The following is a 24,305-nucleotide window of genomic DNA, read 5'->3' as shown; positions in this document are numbered from 1 at the left end:
AAGATTAAAGAAACAAATAGAAAAACCTCTCAATTATATAGAAATATCCAATATTATGAAATATACAATAATTCATATTAATTTCATTTAGTTCCCATTAATAAAGGAATCTTGTTACACAGTACAACAATCAATTTTTATAAATGTATATATTACGTTAAGTAAAATAAACTGAAGCAGTTTGTAAACAAAATCGGTTAATCGAAGATTAGATTTTTAATAAGATTAATGATGTAAAATTACATTTTCTGCGAAAGCCCTGATCAAGTCACATATGAAGCATGGAACATATCTGTACCGTTTGTTTGAAACGTTTGGTAATTCGCTAACCGCTCTTAAGTGTAATTGATGATGCAGTAGATTTCAAGGCGGCTTGTGCGGTCAATGCAAAAAACGCAGATTCCAATATTAACTGCAGTTTATCGAGTTTCTTATAGCGGCCTGACTGCCGGTCCTTTAAGCATTTAGTCCTGGCATTCTACAATGTGCCTCAATTTCGTTTTTCTCCTGGTACATCAACAAATTTATCGACGTGTCGATTAGATAGACGTATAGAATGTCAGAAATTAAAAAAAAACGTCTAGAATATTTTTTTATCTTTTAATTGGCCTAAACAAGGACAGTTTCTATGATAATTTTTTTTTAATATTATTACGTCGATATACTACAATTTATTATGTATACTTTTTAAATGCTCAAAAATATACACCGATTTAAACTTGCCAGTTATTCTATACATTTACATACATTATTTCTCTTGAAATAATTTAGTTTTTATATATGACGAAATATAACGGAATTCATTGATAAATAATATATTATAATTCGAAAATTATACTGATTTTCAGAATTTATTTAAGACGTACGTATAAAATACTTATTTATTTCATTTAAAATTAAAATTTAATGTTAAATTAAAAGATTATTAAGCCTCGTAAGATGTCGAAATAGCTAAAAGAATTTATTAATATTGTAAATACAATTATTACGGTGAAATATAAATCTAAAATATTAGTAACAAATGTTTCCTTAAATATCAGTGTAAATTTGAAACTTGCTATCTAATTATCTTCCAAATATGAAGATCCAATCATATATATTAATTTATATTACTTACGTACTTTCAAATAATATAAATATTAATTATATGCAAATTTGATTTCTGTAAAATTAGAAGAAAATCGTACAGAACAAATAAAAGTCAAGATCAGTTAGTGGAATGTAAAATTAAATTAATTAATTATATATTTAAAATATTAAAAATACAATCAATTTATTATTTACAATCGAACATATATCGGCCTAGGAAAAAATAACGTCAGCAATAACTAATATACGACATTAATGTGTTTTTTTCTGTATCTTCAACTGCCGACATTGCGATATTTCTCTCACTGTGTTATTTTTTCTGCTGAAACATCGGCGTCAAAAAAGGGCTTGGGGTTCCACGCCGATAGAATTCTTATCCCTAAAAGCAACGACGCTGGTTGGCCGTGGTTCCCCTCGCTCGTATTACGTCCCTTCCGTTCACGAATGAAGGGAGGAGGAAGAGGCAGCCAGTACAGGGGCAGGCAGGGGGATCGTCGAGGCAGGAAATGAAGGGAGTAGTCTGGGGTGATAGGAAAATTTGATGGAGGGTGGCAGAGTGACAGGAGGAAGGGAGGAAGAGAGAGAGAAGGGGACGGGGGAGAGGAGAGGAGGGCTATCAATGACGCGTTAGAACACGTCACGCTGCGCAATGCATCTGCCGCCATATGCCGTCATATATATTATCCTGGCGATACGTCAATTCGGCCGCTGATCATTATACTGATTACCGCAGCACGCAAACTACTCCGCATGTGTGGCCGTTCTCATGAGTCTGTTATTAATAAGCACAGTTTAACTTTCGATATCGGAACATCGATGAGCAGTCGGGTGAGACGAATCACTTGTATTCAAATAACTTCCGTACTATGTGTTGATTTCATCAATCAGTCGCTTAAGACTATAAATAAGTTTCTATATCTTCTTGAAAATAAATTATCTAGTCGAACAGTTAAGATAACTATTATTGAGAAAACAAAAAGTATAATACCTGAAAGAAATGTGAAAAACGAAATATATACGGGAAGATCTATAGAAGGACATCGAAAAAAAGAAATAAATTGCAAAAGGAAAAAGAAAAGACAAGAAATGCGGAAAAAGTTCAGACGAATACCTAGCCTAAGTCATAAATTTTGATATTATGTACGATGCTTTGGTTAGCTAAGAAAAAGGGAAAGAGAGAAGAGACATAGCTCGCAACGTTGACGCAACCAACAATGTCCTCATGAGATTTTAACTTTCTTTTTTCGGTCTACAATGACGCAAAAGTTTCCCCGATTTCTTTTGGACAAGTAGGAATATAAAGGACGAAGTTAATGCGAAAGAACAAGATCCCATGTATCCTTTGACCTTGCTCCTTTTCCCATTTCACTTCCATGCTATTGCAGCACTAAAATCGATGAGAATATAATTCACAAATCTCATAAATTTGCTCGTTATTAATTATTAATAACGAAACAATTAGTAATTAATGTTGAATTAATACTCTATTTATGTAGCTAGACAGAAATTATTGAAAAAATTTACATTAATTATATAAAATTTGGATTACGTACTGATAATATTATTATCTACATATAAATTAATATAAAATAATATTTTATTTGAATTAACCCTTACAATACAAAGTACAATTTAGTGCCACTCCGTCCAAACGTTACTAGAATCCGTCCATTTTTTTTATCTATTCAGAATGATTTTTAAAAAATCACTAAAAATTTACCAACTACTTTCAATTTTCTAGAATAAATATTAAAACTTCATTTTAGAAAATAATAAAATATAGTATAACTTATAATTATTAAAAGACTCAAAGAAAAACTTGCATGAACAGGAATCGCTCGGTTACTAGTGACTCAATCTTGTACGGTAAGATTTAAAGATAGAATTTATATTTATTTTATGTTGTTTAAATGTTTTACAAAAGAATATTAGTTGTTTTTTAAGGAATTATTCTATGTAAAAAATGTTATTATGATTCTTAGATTAATTAAGTCATAAAAGTGTATATATATTTTTCATTGTTCTTTTACAATTTATATTATTGAATATTTATTAAATAAGAAAATGAAATATTTGAGAAAATAAAAGTTGAAGTGAACGAATTTTTAGTCATCAAGAAATATTTTTAACTTTTTGAAGGAAATATTTAATTCTACGTTCAAAAATCACCCGGTTATAGCGGGTTTGCGGGTTCAAAGTACATTTTTATTTTGAGATAGAGAGCGAAGCGTATAACACACAGCCGACATCCCTTGTTATTTCTCCTATTTTCCGTTGCGATAAATCACGAATGCCGACGGACGGACTAAGGAAGTAGGGCCAACAAAGAGAGGGGGATCTCGTTTGGTTTTGCCGGACGCAAAACCAAAACCATAGCGGCGGAGGTTGTCAACATTCCTGGCAATTTATAGAAAGAACATTTTTAATTCAAAAAAATCATTATTTATTTGTGCAACAAATTTGATTTCCAAATATAAATTTGAATGAAAAAAACTCAATCAAATCGCTAGTTCCATCGGTCTATTATTATAAACATTCATATTAAATTGCGATTTATGAAATAATTTTCTAGCAAAAATTTAGAGCAAGTTGCAAGCAAGTGTGCGCGATAGTTGTGTGATCGATTTCGTCGCAACTCGGTCGCTGTTCTCCGTAGTGCAATTAGTGCACCATACATCACGCGGATAACAAGACACGGCGCCCCGAAGGCGTCGCGTGGAACGCGCGGAAAAAAAGAGAAGACAGTAGGAACAAAAGAGGGGGTCGAGATGGTAGCGACGTGCCGCTCATCGTCTCGAACGACGTTCTTCAAGAACAACTCCTAACTTTTTCTTGGTAGAAGAGGAGAGGAGGCGGAGGATAAAATCTCCCCCTCATATCCTTGCTTCAGTCGCTTCATCTCCTTTCTCGATTTCTCTACTTTACTAGTTTCTTCTCGGATACGCCGTTGTTGCCAGAAAACCCGCACGCCATTCATCTTGCGACATCGGACGAAAATAACACGAATTTAAGAAGCTCACGCTCGTAAACAATAAAGGGGATGTGCGCTCCCGTTACATAATAGCACCGTCTGGAACGAAGGAACTGTCTATATTAGAAAGTGGTATCCCTCTATTCTAGGAAAACTCAATTAGTTCTCGAACTTATTTATTAGTCTTACATCCGTCGTTGTAGAACAATGGAAATATTGAACAATGGAACATATTTGTTATTAGTTACTGACATTCATATTCAATTTTATGTGGAATAATGTAAATGGAAAAACAAATTGCAGTACGTAAATTAAATTAATAGTGCAGCTTGACTAACTTTAGGATTAACGCTTTGATAATTTTGAGCGAACTTGTTTTTGCACTTGCAGATATATATATACTGCAAGAAATTAAAAAAACTAATTAACAAAAATAATTTTCTTACATTTTCAATTTTTTCATCAATAGTGAAATTATCATTAAAATGCTATCACTGCATGATACAAGATCACTATTTTAATATTATCTAGCTACTTTTTCTTAGCACCGAATTGAAATGTATAATTTTATCACGGAGATTAAGCTATACAAATTGATAATTGAGAAATTTATGACTTTAAATATTTCCAACAGCATTATTCTATTATAACAATTAGCTATTTTTTTCCATGTAAAGAATTGAAGTGCAAAATTTTATTGCATCACGGAGATTAAGCTGTACAAATCGCCTGAACAAATTGATAATTGTCAAATTTATGATATTAGATATTTAATTATTTGACAATTATCATTGATTACTATATTCTTAAACGGGGAATAAGAGCATCTTCAATTCTATTAAAGAATCAAGGGAAATACAAACGCACAAAACGTACAAAACGTACAGAAGAAAAAAAACGTGAGGATATCAACAGATTGAAAATACAAATAAGAAATGAAGAAATACGGCAAAAGTGCGAATAGTTCAGAGTTAAGAATATGTCAGAGCACGTGGCTCAGAAGATCAAGAACTGGTGGAATACACCTGGTGTGTTCTCATGAATTCGTTGCCGTTCCTCACACATCTCTTCTCCAGTTCTCCCTCCCGAACTTTACACATGTAACTAACAACGTTCTGTGTTCGGCGCGTCTGGGTCCTGCGCAGGGTGCCGTGTTGAGCTTGTTGGTTATGCTAATGACATTCGCATGCATGTGGGCTGTAGTACCGTGGTGGAAACTCATGCACGGACACAATGCCGTCCCGATTTGTTACTACAAAAGTCACGAAGCGTGACGTAACGGCGCATTAAACACACCGATGTCTCAATAAGTTACGGGATCTCAATTGGCGACTGAAATATATTTTGTTGTAAACGAGTGGCATTCTACGTAAAAAAAAAATCATTGCATTTTTCTTTTTAATAAAATTTATATATGCATGTCAAAATTATTGTGTACAAAACTAATATATAGCTGGAAATATTATTCCTCTCATCAAATTAATATATACTACATATATATATATATACACACGCACACATACATTATATATGTGTGTATATTAAAATACTATATACATTATGTGTAACATCATTATTAATAATTATTTAAAAATATCGAAAATAATTTTCAATTGTTTCCAGAAATTAGACATGAAACTATTGACAAAATGCTTTTTTAAGTCAAGCTTTTCATATAACATCCGAAATCCCCAGTGTATTCTATCTATTATTAATTAACCAATTTGATACGGTAATGATCGAACTACTTACATTAGATGATTGTGCTTCGTAAGAGAATCAGCGTAATAAGTAGTCCCGTGGGGAGTTGTAAGGATACTATCAAGTCCTTTTCTCGATATACGACCACCATTTCCAACAATTGAGGGTCCTTCTGGTTACTCTGTGTTTATATATAATTATAAATCACGTCTTTCTCAAATTTCTCAGCGATTGGACAATTGAAGTCAATTTTGATCAGATTATAAAATTCATTATTTTTTAAAATTGATTATTAACGATACATTTTATTAACATATTAAAGTCAATTTTATATTATTATTAATTTATTATCGATTTTATTTTCAGTATCAATCTACGAAATTTTTATAATTTACAAAAATGTCATTCATTCTTCTACAATTATTTTATTGTTGTTGATTATCGTTAAAAATCGATTGTAAAAATATATAAAACACTGAAATTCCTTTAGAGACTCATCAGCGTGTGGCAAAGAGATTGCACATATTAACGATCGACCCTCGATCAAGGGGCAATTATTTTCCAACTCTTCTGAAATACCGGAACGTATCGATCGGGTTGATCAACGAATCAGGAGGAGCGTATGGTTGATGTGCATGCGGTTACGTTAGAGGTCGGCTGTTCGAAGTTCGTCGGCAGGATATCATCTACGGTGCCTCTTGTTCCTCTCGTACAACGTACAGGAGGGAGCGGCTACGGAGCAGCATATAATTATCGGTGCCGTAATGGCGATCATAAGTCATGGGCGCTTCTCTCCCTCGCCCGGTTCCTTCTCTTCCCTGGTTGGGACTGCGGGTCAGCCTGCGGGCAGAGAACGAATGCGGATGAGAAATGGAGTCGATTGGATAAAGTCATCACTTCGCCGCGCCGCTCGGACGCAGGCCAACTCCATTTTCTTTGAAAAAAATTTCCACCCTCGTAGAATCTCGGACAAATCTGGGAACGATTCGAGAAGATTTCTATTAATAAATGTTACAAATGAATTATGAGAGAAACGCAGTATTTCATTTTATTGTATTAAAAATGATCTTTAGTAAAACTTTAGTATAGCTGAACGCTTATCTTCTGTCTGCAAAAAATATGTTATTAAAAAATATCAAAATCATTCATCTCATTGAAGTATCGAATTTTCGAATATTTTTAAGTTTTACATTATTACACAATTTAATTGATTTTATTATTTTTTGATTTTATATATGTGTCTTTTCACACACTTAAATTTGCATTAAGATTAATTACAATCGATTAGTATTAACATGATGTAAATTGTTTTGATTTTGTAAATGTCTCGCATATAAGGTCAAAAGTGACGGCCATGTTCGCAAACTCACATTCTTCGTTCCTCGCTCACGAAAATGTCAGCCTCTAGATGTCAGTCCACTCAAACAATGGCGATCTTCATTGGTCGTCAATGACGAACCCTCAATTCGAGTGTATTGATGCACACATATACATCTTCATTCACAGGCATACACACGTATTTCGTTATGATACCTGTTCTTTGCTGTCGAGCCGGCCCTTCGACCACTGGCTAACATTCTTGCGTTTCAAAGGGCAAGGATTTAGTCACGCGTCGATATTAAAGTAAATTATAATTTAAAAAAAAAATGTTTAAACGTTTTATATAGTTTTGCAAAATTTGTGTTATATTAGTTGAGAAAGCAACGATTTTGTGTTGTAATATAGAGGAGCTTCTTGTTACGGTTGCTACGGTGGGTGTTCACGCTTCGATGCGAAAGGGGTGGTGGGAAAGGAAACGGATAAAACTGAAACTGAAATAGAAGAGCGGAAAGAATACCGCAGAGAGGATGATTTCGAGCTTGTGGTGAATAAGAATTATGATTCGTCCACGTTAGTGGAAACGAAGAGAGCCAAGTTTCCTGAGACGTCCGTATGTATTTCTCGTATTTTCGTATCTCTCAAACATTTCCTCTCTTATCCCTTTCTTTTCTCAAACATTTCCTTCATTACCTATTTTCTTTTCGTGCGCAAAATAAGTAAAATAAACGTTCAATTGAAACAAAAGTAAAGAGAGAGAGTCAAACGATATACTTCTGAATCGGATTTTATTAATAGCAATATTTTTTAACATAATTTCCATTCCAGCGTCGATACGTGTTACTTTCGCTTTCGTGCAAGGCACATAGTTCCTCGATGTTGTCACAGTCTGGGGGGATTGTCCGAAGAGGGATGGAGGAACGACTAGTCAAGGGAAAGAGCCTCTGACACGGAGAGGGAAGGCGGGGGTTTCGTCACGATGGGTGGGGTTGGTTTCAAAGGGGCTTTCGGGGTGGGGTGCGCTGACAGCTCGACGCTCTCGTCCGTTCCATGCTCGACGGGAGGATACGCTTCTCTGCACACATTCACGTCCGCCCGTACACGCGCGCACACGCACGCGCGATGCTCGCGGAATTGGTTAACGCGTGGTGGATATCCCGGCGTTCCGTCGCCGTTCTGTCCCTCTTTTTTTCTCTCTCTCTCTCTCTTTCTCTCTCGCCTTCTCTGTCGGTTCCTCCATTCTCATCTCCCCTCCCCCCGACACGCGTGCACGTGAACACGCACACGCATAGTTCACGTCTGCTGTTCGCTTCTCCATGCCGCGTTAGTCACGTTGTGTAGTCTTTCGTTTCTGTCTGTGCTTCTGCGGAGTCGAAGGCCCTGACACACGCCGACTCGTGCGGATCACATCGCGCGTACGCGAGCATTCGAGACGTGCGTTTCGCTGTCATCTGTCGCAACGATCGAGAACGCGAAGCCTTCTCGCGGCGTCAACGTGGTGAAAGTTATTCGGAAATCGTGATTGTTGTTGTCGCGTCGAAAAAAAAGTGCAATTGAATATGACGATAGCCTTCGTTTTTTTGCGCGCGTATATACGTATATACGGAAAGATCCATCATCGTTGATTTTGCAAATCCACGCAACATATAACTTAACACGTGAAAGAGAAGCGAAAGAGGAGAACGCGCCAAATTTGAACAGTACGATTGTTGCGCCGAGGAGCGCGAATGTGAAGTCAAACGTGTTTTTCACAAATCAGACGTGTAATATCGAATACAGTGAAATAGGTGTTTGTGCAGTTGTCACTGATGCGAGGTGATCTACATATTAATTAAATCATTAAAAATTCTTCTGAAATTATAACCGCACGAGGAATTTAATATTTTTGAAAATATAACCCGTTTGCTATTATGCGGACGGTATGGGAATAAAGGAATGGACGTTAACTAATTATTTCGGAGAAGATCACTTAAACGAGAATGTTTCTTCTCGTCAACAGCGAACTGAGAGTGTATCTGAGAGTTATGAATCGTTAAATCGATCGCATTCAGTCGACAATTGCTCATTTTAAATCAGCAAATCGCGAGAGACAGATCGTGACAGATAATAGCGTTTTATTAGAAACTCGTATACTTCCTGGATTTCGGTCGGCAACCAAGCCGTTCCAGAACACGCCGCGTAGTCGGTCCGTTATACCAGCTTGGTGCACTAAGACTAATTATCGTCGTCACGCGGCTGCACCGCGATGTGAATCACCTAAATGCTGGCGCGAAATTCACTCGGCGATTCTTACTCAGAGATTCTTCAGTTGCGTTGCTCACAATATGAAAGCGTGACGAAAGACACCGACAAATTGACACCTGTGTACACACGTAATTGGCACCGTTTGCACAGTCTGCCGACAGTCGGTTTTTTTCGCGGTTGACAACGACGTGGAACCGATAAGGACGTCGCAACGATCGCGTCCGGTGCTCGTAATTACCGGTCTGCTTGTTACTCGTGCTGCCAGTAATGTTAATTAGCTGATAGCTGACACGGGAAGAGAGTACACTTGGTGCGCGCGCGGGAGTATGCATCGGGAAGCAATGGTGTGCGTAAGTCGCAGATGCGTGAATCGACTTAGCCGATCTTAGCCACGGGAAGTCGATGCCAAGATGGATCATGTGGAGAAAGGTATGTTTGATTCATGCGTTATACTTAGTTGTGAGTTGTTTGTGAAAGATTGCGAAGCTACAAAAGTCCACTTAACCACGACTACTTGACTGTTTAATAAGCTCTGATCGTTCTTCAACAATTGGAAGATTGACTGTTGCAAGTAGTTTATCGATCAGTCAATGTAGTGCTCAATGAACCACTCCTGGCACTCCAATTTGCAATTATTCAACCTTCGAATCTCTCAAAGAAGCTGTCGTACGTAGAGTCACCTTACAGTTATACAGTCATATTTAGGGGAGTTAACTTACAGCATTTGGAACGTGAAAATAAATGTCCCACTAAATGCGATGTCCCCGTATTATCACGGATTACAATCTTAAACTCCGAATGCTTCAGATCCGGAAACCGATTTTGTTAGTGGAGGCGAGAGCACAGGCAACTCGGTAGGAAGAGCATGACAGGTCACTCGGTTACCTGAAGAGATAAGAGAGTCATCTCGTATAATAGTCGACCTGGTCTGGCTTTCCGGTTTTTCGTTTCGTCACGCACGCAATTCTCTCATCGTTCTATCAGGGAACATGATGGCGATAATACATGATGCTAGGTGATCTCGATTCTATTATAAACAAAATCATTGATTGAGAAATTTCAAGTGTTTCGAAAAATGACTATTATAACTGATTTATAACTTTATCTATTTATACACAAACATACACACTCACACACATAGTATATATATATATATATATATATATACATACAGCAATATGAAAGATTTCGATATGATACTAGGACTCTAAGAATATTTAATGAGATAATTTATACGAATTTTTCGATTTGACAAGGAATCACCGACGAAGTATTAATCTCTTATCGTAGATAAATCATTTTTCATTTAGTAAAAAAGATTTATACACAATTATGAGGAATTAAGTAACAGGATTATTTTCTTTTCTGTATCAGTTTTCTTATATATGTTGCCAATATCTATGAATCATGATGTGCAAACTATTTTTATTTGAATTTATGAAATTTGTTTTATCTTTATATTAATTTTTATTAATCCAATCATGGATATAATTTAATTTGTTGTATTTAATCTTATAGGATCGTATATGTGAGAAATTTCAATATAACCTATAGAACTAAATGCCTTAAACTGAATTTCAGGTTTAGCTGAATCTTAAGTGCTTGTATAATTCTGTATAAATTATATACCATGTATATAATCCTTTAAAATGCGTGCCGAAATGATTTTTCGATCTTGAAATGCAAACTCTACTAAACTACCGCGGTAATATCACGAGTTAAATTGACTAGCAATTTAATGCATTTTTATACATCTTAAAACTTAATCTTCAATTTATTATATTTCCTTTTTATATATATATTTTTTTTTTAGGAAAAATATTCTCTTAACTTTTTAATTCAAATTCATGTCAAATGAATAAAATACGAAGCGTATTTAATTTAGATAATTTCTATTTTTACCGCGTTTGGAAAAATGTGTCAGGATGTTATTTCTTTTTCTGAATTAAGTTCCATATATTTAGCCTGTCTACCTTTTCAGATAGCGAGTATAAAACCCTATAGTATAGAGGGATGATTCGCGGCACCGCGACGCGACGGGAACGAAAGACGCTTCGCTGCGTTTCTGATTTACTGGCTGCGCAGGTATGAGGTTAGCGACATGTAGTGTAAAAGAGAAGCTTGGTACAAGCGTGAAGAAGAGCAGAAAGCAAAAGGGGTAATCCTATACGGACGGACGCGTTGGTATCATACGGTTTAAAACGGTTGTACTGTGTCGTCCTACAGTTATGTTTGCTTACAATATATTGTTCATCATATATATATGCTGTAATTTTAATATACAATAATGTTGCTTTTAATGTAAAAATTTTTTTATTGTTAATATTATAAATTAAAAGCTGAAATCAGTATCTTTTTACAATTCTAAAATTAACTTTATGTCAATTAAAATGCAATTAAATGCACAATTACATTATAAGTTATTAAATCAAATTCCAGAAGCTCTGATGATGTGAAAACTATATACTTCTGCATAAATATAAAACTTTTATTTATTTATTAGTTTATATAATCTTTAATTAATATAAAACATATGTGAGTTAATGTTATATATTTTAAAATAACTATTATTTTTAGAAATAATATTACTCGAGAGCGTATCTTCCAATTTTTTTTTCATATTTTTTGAACTTTTCTCTCGAAGTTTTTGCAAAAATACATACATCAATAATGTGAATTAACTATGTAGGGATGAAAGGGTCGAAGGGGGTGACACGTGGATCATTGAATTACTTCGGGTGCAGAATGATAGACGTTACGCGATACGAATGATGTTTCTAATGACGCCGTGCGGTATTTTCAAGCGTGATAAATCACAGCGGCGGCTCGTAAACCATAAGGGAGTCGATATGTGTATCAATGTGGGCCGAGGTGCGATGATGAAGGGGGTATGGAAACGGGAAGAGACGATGCCCACGCTAACGTTATACTGCGGTATGAATGGAACGCTTTTGCGGAGGCTGCCTTATAGAAGGTGGTTAGCGAAGATATTTATTACCCTTTGAACGGTTATCGGCACGCCGTACAGCATTCCATTGTGAAAAATTGTCAGCGCTTTCACGGGCGCGAACCGTATTCTTTTCGCTTCCCGTTTCTTTTTGAAGCTCGAGGCGAGAATGGTGTTCTGTGCAATCGCATCAGAAATATGAAATAAATCTGCAAGTTGCGTATTATATTTCGAAATAAGATATTTTTAAAACATCACAAAAATTGTGTTCAAGCGAGTAGAAAGACATTTAAGAATAAGTCATGAGTAACCTTAAAGGAAATTTCTATAATATAGAAATATTTTGAATAGTCTGTAACAAATAATTTATAAATTATTGATTAAATGTTGATTACTTGTAATTAGGTCTCCTTTAATTTAATTACAAGATTAGTTGTGCACATTTATAAATTACCGTTTATTTTCAATTGCCGTGCGAAAATCAAATTGCCCAGCGCCATATATATTGACCTTCGCCGCTCAGGGAGCAGCGATTATCTCCCACGGTCTTCCGATTTAATTAAGCACGAGCTTTAGCTTCGCCCTTAACTTTCGATATTAGGCCCGCGGCGTATCTACTGGATCGACCAAGTAGACCCGAACTCTCGCCCACACACGCACGTACAGCGCACATATATCGCGTGCGCATCTTCGCGACTCCGAGTAAATCGGTATAGGCAATCTCGTTCCCAAACTCCGGGACTCCAGTGGGGTGAGCCACCCTTTGTTCGCAGCGTCGGATCTACCGGGCTTTCAGGCACCCCGCCATCCGGCAATCCTCCGTCGGTGAGCGTCGCGACGCTCCCTACCACCCTCCCCCCATCCCTCTATCCTACCCACTCTCCGTACATTTGCCCCTACCTTTCTTGCCGTTCGCTCGAGGGTGTCTGCCACGGCCTTTGTGCTCTTGTCAACTTGTCAAACTACCCCTACCTCCATCCCCGATACCATCCAATACCATGTCCGTACCGCCTGTCCCTCTACACCTCCGGCCAAATCCTCGATCTCACCCTCTTAGAACGGTCACCCCACCCTGATGCCTTCTTTTTCTCTTTCTGTCTCTTTGCTTGTTTTTCTTTGCCTGCCGTTTGATTTTTGCGTTCGAGACATCGACCGTGTGAGGTAAGAGCAGCTGCAATTTCCGCCTTTCAAGGCGTTCTCCACAACAGTTTCTCCCAACAATCGTAGCGAGTTTTTACTCACAAGTTACGAGATGTCCATTCATATAAATATATAGATGGTTAATACTGTATACAGATTTCTATTTTTATATCTCTGCTTTTTAAATGAGTGAATTAATAGAATATTTTTTTTAATAATTGTTAATACTTGTATAGATCATGTAGGAATAATAATATATACAATGGCATTACAATTTTATGAATTGCATATAAGAAAATTATCGTTATTATTAATACATAGACATGGTTTTAATCCTCTACATATGATAATTGTGAGTGCTTACTAACAGCCGACTATTATCATCAGTAATTATACGTTTATGAAGATCTACGGCGTAATTCCGAAACAGACTGATTATGCTTTCTATGCGGATGCGCGGTATCTATACGTGATCAAGATTTATGATAAGAGTCGGTTTCTTATTTCCTAATTGTATAATATTTATGCACTTTTATTTTTATCTTATCGCGAGAAATGTGAACATTACAAGATTGAAAGTAGATACATGAAAGTTTAAATATTTTGCTTGTAATGTCATTATTATCATATTGCCATATCTATATAATATTGTAATAATTATAGCGTTATAGTTTGCATGAACTTATAAATTAATGTAATCTACACCAAATAGTTTATAATCATATTTCATTTTCTCTCATTATTTTTCTTATTACATTTTTTTACTGTATTTACATGATTACCTCATTATCATTATCTCATCGCAGCGATATCTTTAAAGTTTAATCATTGTTATTTTCTAATTTAAATTCTGAAACTTCTTCATACAAAATTTTTTATACGTGTATTGTGAGGATGAATTTTAATTAATAAATTTCGATTCAAATAACTCACAGAAATAAATAAAAGTTGTTTCAGCTAATTTTTCTCATCTCAAAGTTCATTAATTCCGATTCGTTGTCGCGCCGACGATTTTAATTTGAAAATACGTCGCGTATTTTCTCGGTTCGCAGCCGTAATATAAATTACATCGAGATAATTTCAAAGTTGTGCCGACAGCGTCGGGTGTCGTGGCCGACGATGCCAAAATTTTTCAGTAGACTCGGTCAACTCCCGTTCCGCTGTTTATTTTGACATGCTAACGTTGTATACGTGCCATATAGTTTATTTCTGTGCTCATCACTTCATGTTTCCTAAGTTCATGCGTGTCATTTTAACTCAACATTCCTGTCAATTCTAAATCATAAATTATCCTAAGAAATAATCAATTTGATGTATTTTATTATACGAGAAGAAAAAATAAGTTAACTATTTATTAAAGTTTACAATATTTTATTTCCATTCTCGTTTTCTACATGTATTTCACTTCGATTACTATTATACGTGTGTAAGATGTTTCATCGTACGAATAAGTGATCACAATCTCTTAATAAATGTTGATCGCTCAACACAATAGGTACTTTAAACGAGGTTCTAATAGTTTTTGGTGTGAATGAAATTTAAAGGATGTACAAGGCGTTACCGAAATTTCTGATGCGCCATATACAAGTTATCTGTGTTGAGAGCAAAGGAGACATACGGTGAACAAAACTTCAACCCAGGATGTGTTCGCCAACGTCTTGAACGTGTGAGTGTGTTGGTTGATTTATAGGGTGACGTCAAAACTTTGTACTCTCCGCTGTGTCTCGGCGGCCTTATAGATACCCCTTCGCGCTTGCGACGAAATAAAGGCACGGCTTCGTAATTTCGAGTTCGCTGTCGCTATTGTGCATAAAGGCACACCCAGTTTGCGTGTATATATGCGTGTATGTCCTTCTATTTTATATCGATAGGATAATTTATTGTATATTGTTAAAGATTACATTTGATTATAATGATTGTGAATCATTAAATATATAATCAGTAAATAAAAAAATTATTAGCTCTTTCTACATCCATATACAAGCTCTTTGTTACCTTATCTTAACTTATATACATACAATATACATAAACTTTAAAGCCGTGTTATAATAAAGGGTTCCCTTGGTGTTATGTAGTCACGTGCAGCTCTCGTCTCATCGGTCACCCACATACGCGTAAATTATAAATTATCCGTGCGTCTACTTTTCCCATGTTGTCCCTCCGCAAAGTAACTAGTTTGCATCATGAATCTTGATTATCTAATTTAAATCAGGGAAAAGTATAATGTCGCGATAAATGAAAATAATCCATGTTATAAAATAAACAAATCGACGATAAACGATCGATTACAGATATTTATGATGTTAAAAAAATAATTATTATATCCATATTTACTGTGCATATTTTTGTATTCAGAGATTAATTTGTTGATCTGTTACGGAAAGTATATTGAATTTTTCAAATAAGTATCTATTTTTTTAAATTAAAGGTATAGGCTTTTCAGTTTTCTTCTAAAAGATCGAAATAGATCAAGTTATATATAGATAAATATTTCAATAATTTATTGCACTCAATTAAATACGTTATTTTAATAATTCACTATTAAAATCATAGCGCATAATAATTTTAAAATTATTTATAATACATTTACAATTAATATTAGACTAAATATTGTTCGTATTACATGCAAAATTATACGCGTAACATTTCACTTGGAAATTTAATTTAGTTCCGTCATATGGACATATGATTATCTACGTACATTTGAACCTGGTGAAACTTTTACGAAGTTCTTTTAAAAAACTTTTACCACTTTGCGATAGCATCTGGTTACGAGATAATTCAACCTGTGTTAGACCTACCATTAATTAAGTGAAATCTGGAGTGATTAACCCGCGACTTCTGACTCAAGGCATCTCAAATCAAGAACATTTGCAGACTGTAAAATGACTCTGGAATAACAATCTGTTCCCATTTAGCGAACCGTTAACGATGTCATTTTTAGTTTGTAAAAACGTGTCATATAAGAAATTATTAATTTTTACTAGTCCGAAATTATACATGATCTTTTGGTGCGTCTGCATTTAAAACGGTAATATTAGAAATTCTGTTTTGCATACAAAAAAAAGAGGTGATCTCAGAAATAGAGAATATTTCATCCATTTTCAGACAGTTTTACGCAACAACTGACCATTGTCCCTTTTAGACGGACTTACCGAACCTTGACTCAAAAGAGAAAGCTGAATCTCTCGAATTCCAGTAAACGGAACAAAAAACTTTTGAATACCAAAAGATGTGAAAGTTACGAAATCGTATAATAGAACTCCCTTGGTGTTTTCCACACCTATTGGCAAAAATTGTTCAGGTGGATTGAAACTCTTGGAGTTGCAGTTGAGACTCTCTACATAGTAGAAGACCGTAGAGCCGTAGAGGATGTCGAGAATTGCATGGAGAAAAAGCTACACAAAATTGTAAAAGTGTTTTTAATATCAATAGTGTTTTCATATTCCAACGTTTAATAGTATTTCAATTTATTGATTTTTACGTTTCTCGACATACTGTCGAGAAACAATCAGGTATTTTTGTCATATAAATTATTTAATAATTATTTAATATGATTAATTGATTAATAGTTCAATATTATCAATATATCGGGGATGTATGTCGAAGATTTTCCTGAGTCTCTTTTATGGATTCTTCGACGAATTATGTGAATAATTTTGTAAGGGAAATGTTGAGAGAAATATTAGTTTTAATATTCAAACATTTTTAAACTTTTATTTAATAACTTTTTAAAGTATCATTAGTATTGTGCATGTGTGTATGAAAGTTCCTTTTACGACGATTAATTTTGGGGATTTATAAATTAAATAGAGTTAAAACTTTAATGTGATCATAGTTGAATACACATATTTATAAAGAATGTATCTAATATTTGTGTTACAATTTTTTTTTCTCATACAAGTATATGACTATCAAGCATTTGCAATTATGTTTAATGAATTCTGATCTTTGTAGATACACACACATATACACACAGAACATATAATACTACTTACTTTTAATAATTTATGTAATTAAAACTAGCACTGTACGCTAAACATGGAAATCAAGTTATCGAAGCACATTTATCATATCATCTCTTATATTCTTAAATCATTCTCTTGTGTTTGTCTTCACATGTGTAACTTCGCAATATGGATATAATTAATGCAACATCACGTGAATGACACTAGCATATTTATATGGGAATTAAAATTTCAACAAGATGAAAATATTTATATTGTAGAACATTGCAGTACACATGTACATCGTATTATATCTGCGTATTATATCATCGTATTACATCAAATATTACGCGATTAATGTAAATGAAGTTACTTTAAACGTATTTTTAAAGCGATCTATTTGCGCGAGATATATACATATATATATATAATATATATCCAGTGAGTGAACTTTAAAGTGTGTGTTAGCCAAAATTACCTACAATGTTTACAGATGGCATTTTCAACTAGTACGAGCCATGCTACCATTAACTCTTTAAACCTGCAAGTGTTGTCTTTTCTCGCGAACGTATCTCTCTTTGTATCGCCATTGTATGGATACAATTTTTAACCATTGAAAATGTGATAAATGCTTCTCTACAATTTCTACCGTTTTCCGCACAAAACTTGACAAATCATCACACGAACACGTGTTTTTTTACATCTATACTTATATGCGGTCAGTTAGCTGTGATCATTTAACTAATGACGTGTAAACAGCAGTTGTGAACTTTTAGGGTTTCTTCGTTTCATGGATTTGACTTAGTTCAAAATAATTGGACTTTATTTAAAAAAGAAACATGTTTTCGGGTTTTTAGTGCTTTAAATTTTCTTATTATCTTGGATTTTTTTATTTTCTTACAGATTTTTACAGTTTTCTCACATTTTCACATCAGGAACCCAATAATTAATTTTCATTCGTATTTGAATTAACTAAAATTTAGATTGATCATAATAATTTATTATATAATTAATATATATATATACATATCAATACATGATATGTTATATTAATGTACATAATGTTATAAAATGATTTGCAACAAACTTTAACAGATAATTGCGTCAATATTGAGCAAGATGATGATTGATCTGTCATCTAAATTTTTTCATTCAGTATTGAAGATAATTAAATTACCAATCGTATATTTATTGATAATAATTTCATCAAATGAATAATTTTGGCTTCTTATATTATTTTTATGTTGATTTTGAAAATGAGATTAAAATATATTCTACGGATTTCAATCTTTTGTAACCGACATATCTTAAAGACTTATATATTTTGCTAACAGCTCGTTATATATGCAACCTTTTTCTTAATTAAAAGAATTTATTTTGAAACTTTTTTTTTAATGAGTAGAAAATCATGTTAAATTCAGTAGCTATTCCTTATGAATTATTTATTTATGTCAAAGAAGAGATAAGCAAAGGAATTTTTAAATACGTGTTACTTAAAAAAAACCTGTTTTTCTTTAAATTTGACAAACAGATTTGAAATCAGTAAAAAATTCTATGAGAACCATCTTAACGGATCAATTTAACATGAGAAAATTGAAATTTTATTGACCATTACGTTATTGGAAAAAAAATTTATAAAATTTTTAAATGCATGTTACTAAAAAATTAATCCTTATAAAAATTTAGTCTTTATAAATTACCAAACTGCAGATTTAAAATCAGCATAAAATATATCATAAAAACACTGAATAAGATCAATTTAAACAAATTATATTTGTCAAGTAATATTTGTCTTGTTTTAACGAATGTTGAAGTGCAATATCACACGATTTTATATTTTTTATATTTTAGGAATATATCTAATTTTGAGAATCTCTTCAATAGTATATTATCGCAATCTTTCATCACTCATTAGATATTACATTCGCGATAATAACATTTATTAATGTACACAGATAGCCATTAAGCATATTAGCCGTTATACAGTATTAAATAACAATTATATAGAGGGATCGGACTCTTATCGAGATATCGTAATTCGAGAGAAAGCTCACGTAATACCCGCGCAGCTGGAATTCGTGGTGAACGATGCATCGTCACCATTGCTTTCGCGTTCAGCTGACGTTATCGGTGTTACGGATGGATCGCGCGTTCGCCGGTAGAGACAGAGAAACGGCATAAACGATCGGCCGGGCGGACGGCCGACCGGCCGGCTTTTCAGTGGCCTTGCAAACTGGTTCCCTGCAACCCGACTCGATTATGCTAATCGCACATGCGTGTTAGCATTCGACTGATCGGCTCGCATACCTACACACACACACACACACACACACACACACACACACACGGCGCGCGTGGCCCATGTATTTATATCGTAGCACCGTCCTTACGTACACGATCACGGAAGCAAATGCACGCATATGCGTTGCATACGGCTAAGAATCAGGATACCGATGTCGTCTGAGTATACGTGTTCGTATATGTGCGTGCTGGAATCCTTGATCGCGAACACCTTTTAATGCCACCTCGACCTCCCGCCAACCGGGCATCCTTTAATGCGCGTAACGGTATCTCTGAAGTGTTCCACCGTGATTTCGCATTTTTTTGCTTAATCTAGCGTGGTTGTTTCTCAGTATATTTCTTTCAGTCTTCACACATTTGACGTATCATAATATATTTTCGATGCTTAATTTTCATTTCGCAAGAGAAAGTATTATACTTATTATTTATTAGTTAGAAAAAATATTGTACTACTAGATGTAATTTGTAAAATTCAGTTTTAATATGAGATATTTGTATGCAAGATATTTGTATGTGGATTCTTCATTTGTATTTAATGTAATTAATGGCACATTAATATTATTGTATTTTAGAACAATACGAAACGAAACACTAACCGATCTAATTAAAGCGTTCTTTTATCATTGTTACACGCGTAATTCTCAGTATTATTAAAAATTATGATATATGTATAATAACGCGTTAAAATGTAAATTCATTGTACAATGGTCGCTAGTCCAGACAGGTTTAATGTCCGAGAACTTCCCGTCGAAACGAATAAATCATACGACAGCAATATCGAATGCATATAATAAATTCGATTATGGTATAATATACAGTTAAAAAAATAATGTCATCCTGTTTCTGTAGGACGGATCATTTTATATAACAAAGTATCTCGAAATCGTGATATTTCGTAAATATCCCCACATCAATTTTTACTTAATAATCTTACATGAGTCTTACTTGTTTCTTTGCGAGTTAGCTTTTCTTCTTCTTTTGTTCCAAATTATATGTTATATATAATGATAGCTATTACTACGTTCGCTTCGCGCCCATTTTATATAATTCCTTGTAGTGTGTGGGCTATATGAAAGTCGTCAATCACCGTATTAACATATTGCTCGTAGAATAAAAAATTGATCGTGATACTAGCTAAAGTATAAATTGACTTTAAGGATTTATAATACAGTGGTTATTGTTAATTATATATTACTGGTTTGTTGCCACATTACACCTCTAATTTTATATACTTTACTTAAATGTGCATCAATTTTTATTTATCTTCTTGCGCCTTAAAATACCGTAGTATGCCACTTAAATGTGAACACCTGAAGAGTGTGAGAAGAGCGTGAGAAGAGCGTGAGAAGAGCTGCTATCTTATGTGCGCTAAGTGTTACATAGTACAAGGTCAGGAGCTCGTAACTTTTTAATATAACTCCGCTGGTGTACGTGGCATCAGAAATACATTCAGTTTACAACGCGTTTAGTTTACGACTATTTTACGAGGTGCGAACGACTGAGACGAGCTACGAGTTCCATAACTGTCAAATCCAAGTGCCATTTATGGCTCAATCTTTGCGGCTGCTAACGACGTCGTTTATTTTATCCAGCCGTTTTATCTACATCAGCCGGTGATACACATACATATAAACAGATCGCTCAACATTTCTTGCTGTCTTTCTTATACGGTCTTATAATGAATACGATTATAAGTATCAGATTTCATCATTTTTCAAATTCAATTATATTTATTATCTTTAGTTTAATCTTTTCTATTTTTTTAAATCGAAACAATATGAATGTAATAAATGCAATTCGCTTCGCCTGGGATGAACAGTTGACAATCGACACCTCGACCGCCTTCTTTTGATTACATCAACATAGTAGATAAGAGAATGCGGGACAAAGAAATTCCTATCCAGAGGCCATTTTGCTAACTAGAGGCCATCGTAGTTATATGACGTCACTTCCATATCCAACCATGGCGTCACATGACGCTCCACCCTGTTTTCAATCACCTTGGCCCCGAACCCACCCAGCTGTCAGACATGCTCCACCCCGTTTTTTCCTCTTCTTCCGTGCTATCACTATCGCCATCTGCCGACAATATTATGTACTTCTTAGACCCTTAAATAATCAGTTGGTTTATGATCTTTCCGGTCGATGTCACCACTAAATGAGGCCTAAAATACTTATCTGATATATGTATCTTGAATTTGACATAATTAACATGTTACCACCTTATTAGATAAAGGAAGAGACTATTTTACAAATAACATTGTTAATGTTATACAGATTTATTGTTGATTTAATTTTTTTAATTATTTTAATTTTAAAGGAATTTCTCTAAATTTTGAGATTCACAAAATAGTTTGGAAAATCAAGCGTAACGTACGATAACTGATTGTGCACACTTCGCTATTAAATTAAAGAGATGCAAGGACAAAGAGGACGAGAAGCTGCGAAAAATACTCCGTTCACGTCAATAGGATTCAGATACTTGCACTTCAGAGGAGGATACATAAAGGGGAATTTACGGGGCGGGAATTGAGTTCAAATCCTGCGAGAGGTTGAATTTATACGCGAGAGACGAGGAAGGAGAGGTGCTGGGGAAGGGGGTGGCGAACGCGTGGAATCGCTATCGGCGGCCATTCATCAATCCGTGGAATCAATACGCTGGAATTAATGAAAGCGCCGCGCGAACAGCAAGCTAGCGGCCGGAATGTTAATCGCGATCGTCCGCGTCCGACCCGTTCTCATGTACAGCAAACTCCCAAGGGCCGTACCTCTCACCCTCTCTCACACTCACACCCTTTACTCTGCTATGCTGCCCGTTGCACATCCGAACCCGTTCCTAACTCCGTGTTTAGCACCACCCACACTGTCATGCCACCCGCAACAATACCATATGTACATTCACATGTATATTTTCATTTATTCCTTTGCTACGAGATAAATTTTTTGCAATGTAAAAGCTAAATGTATTATTGGTTTTAAAGGATCATGTTTTTTTATTAATCATTTTTAACAGTATATTAAATGTTATCTTGTTGTATATTTAAAGAATTAACAAAGTTCTTTCAGCATTAAGAGAATAATTTGCAATGTTTTATAAAAACTTTTTAATTAGAAACTTTTTAACTAGAAACTTTAATCAATTCTGTATTTTTATATAACCAACATTGAAATTTAAAAAAAATTTAAGAAACTATAGAATTTGAAAATTGCGAAAATTACATGATTTGTATTTGAATAAGTTGTACAACTTTGAAACATCAGATATAGTCGGTATAGAAGGTTTTGATCTTGAATCGGCAGATCAACTAGTCTCATAAAAGGCAAAAACCTTTCGTATTTCAGTCGATAAGAAAGCCATGTCTTATTATTTTGTTAATGATGATATCCCGGCTAAGTGCAAATAATATCTTTTAGAATAAGCAAAAATATTATATTCATATAATTGTTAAGAATAGGTATTAATCTTATTTTTATTTTTGTAAAGCGTAAAAATTGTTGTGGATCAAACACATTATGTTTGCTTTACATTATACATACATACAAAACAGAATTAGTTACATTACTAATCGCTATATTTATTGATCTTTAATTATATTTTTAATATTATTAATTCGATATTATTTTAATAATTTTTCTTATAGCATTTTCATTCTTGCGAAATGTGTTTAATCGAATGCTATGTATTTATTTTTTGTTATTCTCTTTAGTGTTTTATTATTAAATAGGATTTAATGATAAAATATGAATAATATGCCTTATGTAATTTTTAAATACAAATTAATTTAAATGTATTTTTTTTAATAATAAGATAATGTGTATTTTAATAGTAAGTATTTTAATAATGTGTATAATGAAAGCAATAATGTTTGTAGAACATTTGAATAATTAAACTAAATTTCTTTATAAACACAAAATCATATGAAGCTATAAAAAATAATTTTTTAAATTCAGTTATGTAATAGCTTGGTTGAAATATGAATATATATTTACTTTGAAAGATTAATTAGGTAAATTAAAATCGCTATATTCTCACTTATTTCTTGTACATGTATTTAGTTGTTTTATTCTAACCTGATATATTGAGTTAGACATGAATGGTTTCAATACATCCTATTATACTAATTTCATGCAACATACGCATCGGAACCTTTACAAAATTTCCGAAAAAGAGATTGATGCGAAGGGGAAAGGTTTTTGTAGGAAGTGGCTATGCTACCTAATGGATGGAAATTTTTCCAAATTTAACGATCGCTTAGCCCGCCCACACAGAACGCTAATAAGTTTGGCGTCTGTGCGATGGCCGTCACCGTGACGAGCACATGTGAAACTTGCCTTCTGTCATTCACGCGCTAAACTCTGTTCAGTACATTCAGTTCGCTTGACAAGGATCATGCAAAGTTTCAGTTATGTCTGCAATGTTATATATTCATATATCGTAAAATCTTCGCAAAAATAATGATATTTATTTGAAAATTTTTTTGCTGATTGTGAAATTCATAACAGTTGCCAATTACTAATACATATTTAATAATTTTATTATTTAATAATTTATCAGTATTTTTAATGATATCGTAAATTTAATATAATTATTATTTACACTGAAGTTTATGTGATGCCTGATACATATGAATCAGACGTAATTAATATA

General features: G+C 34.1%; 1 protein-coding gene across 11 annotated transcripts in view; it reads left to right on the top strand.

The window, feature by feature from the left end:
* The window catches only part of Antp (homeotic protein antennapedia), a 219,082-nt gene that overhangs the window by 117,056 nt on the left and 77,721 nt on the right, over positions 1-24,305 (top strand). The window contains exon 1 of one of the 11 annotated variants that reach the window (XM_011058042.2): positions 7,995-9,751. The exons of the other annotated variants lie outside the window; for them this stretch is intronic. The gene's annotated coding sequence lies outside the window, so the exon portion shown is untranslated. Of the gene's footprint in view, positions 1-7,994; positions 9,752-24,305 lie in introns of those variants that run through there. 11 annotated transcript variants of the gene reach the window in all.

This window comes from Acromyrmex echinatior, chromosome 2 (genome assembly GCF_024713525.1).
Source record: "Acromyrmex echinatior isolate Ae372 chromosome 2, ASM2471352v2, whole genome shotgun sequence".
NCBI lineage: Eukaryota > Metazoa > Arthropoda > Insecta > Hymenoptera > Formicidae > Acromyrmex > Acromyrmex echinatior.
The sequence above is the reverse complement of the archived record's forward strand: the minus strand, read 5'-3'. Positions and strand labels throughout refer to the sequence as shown.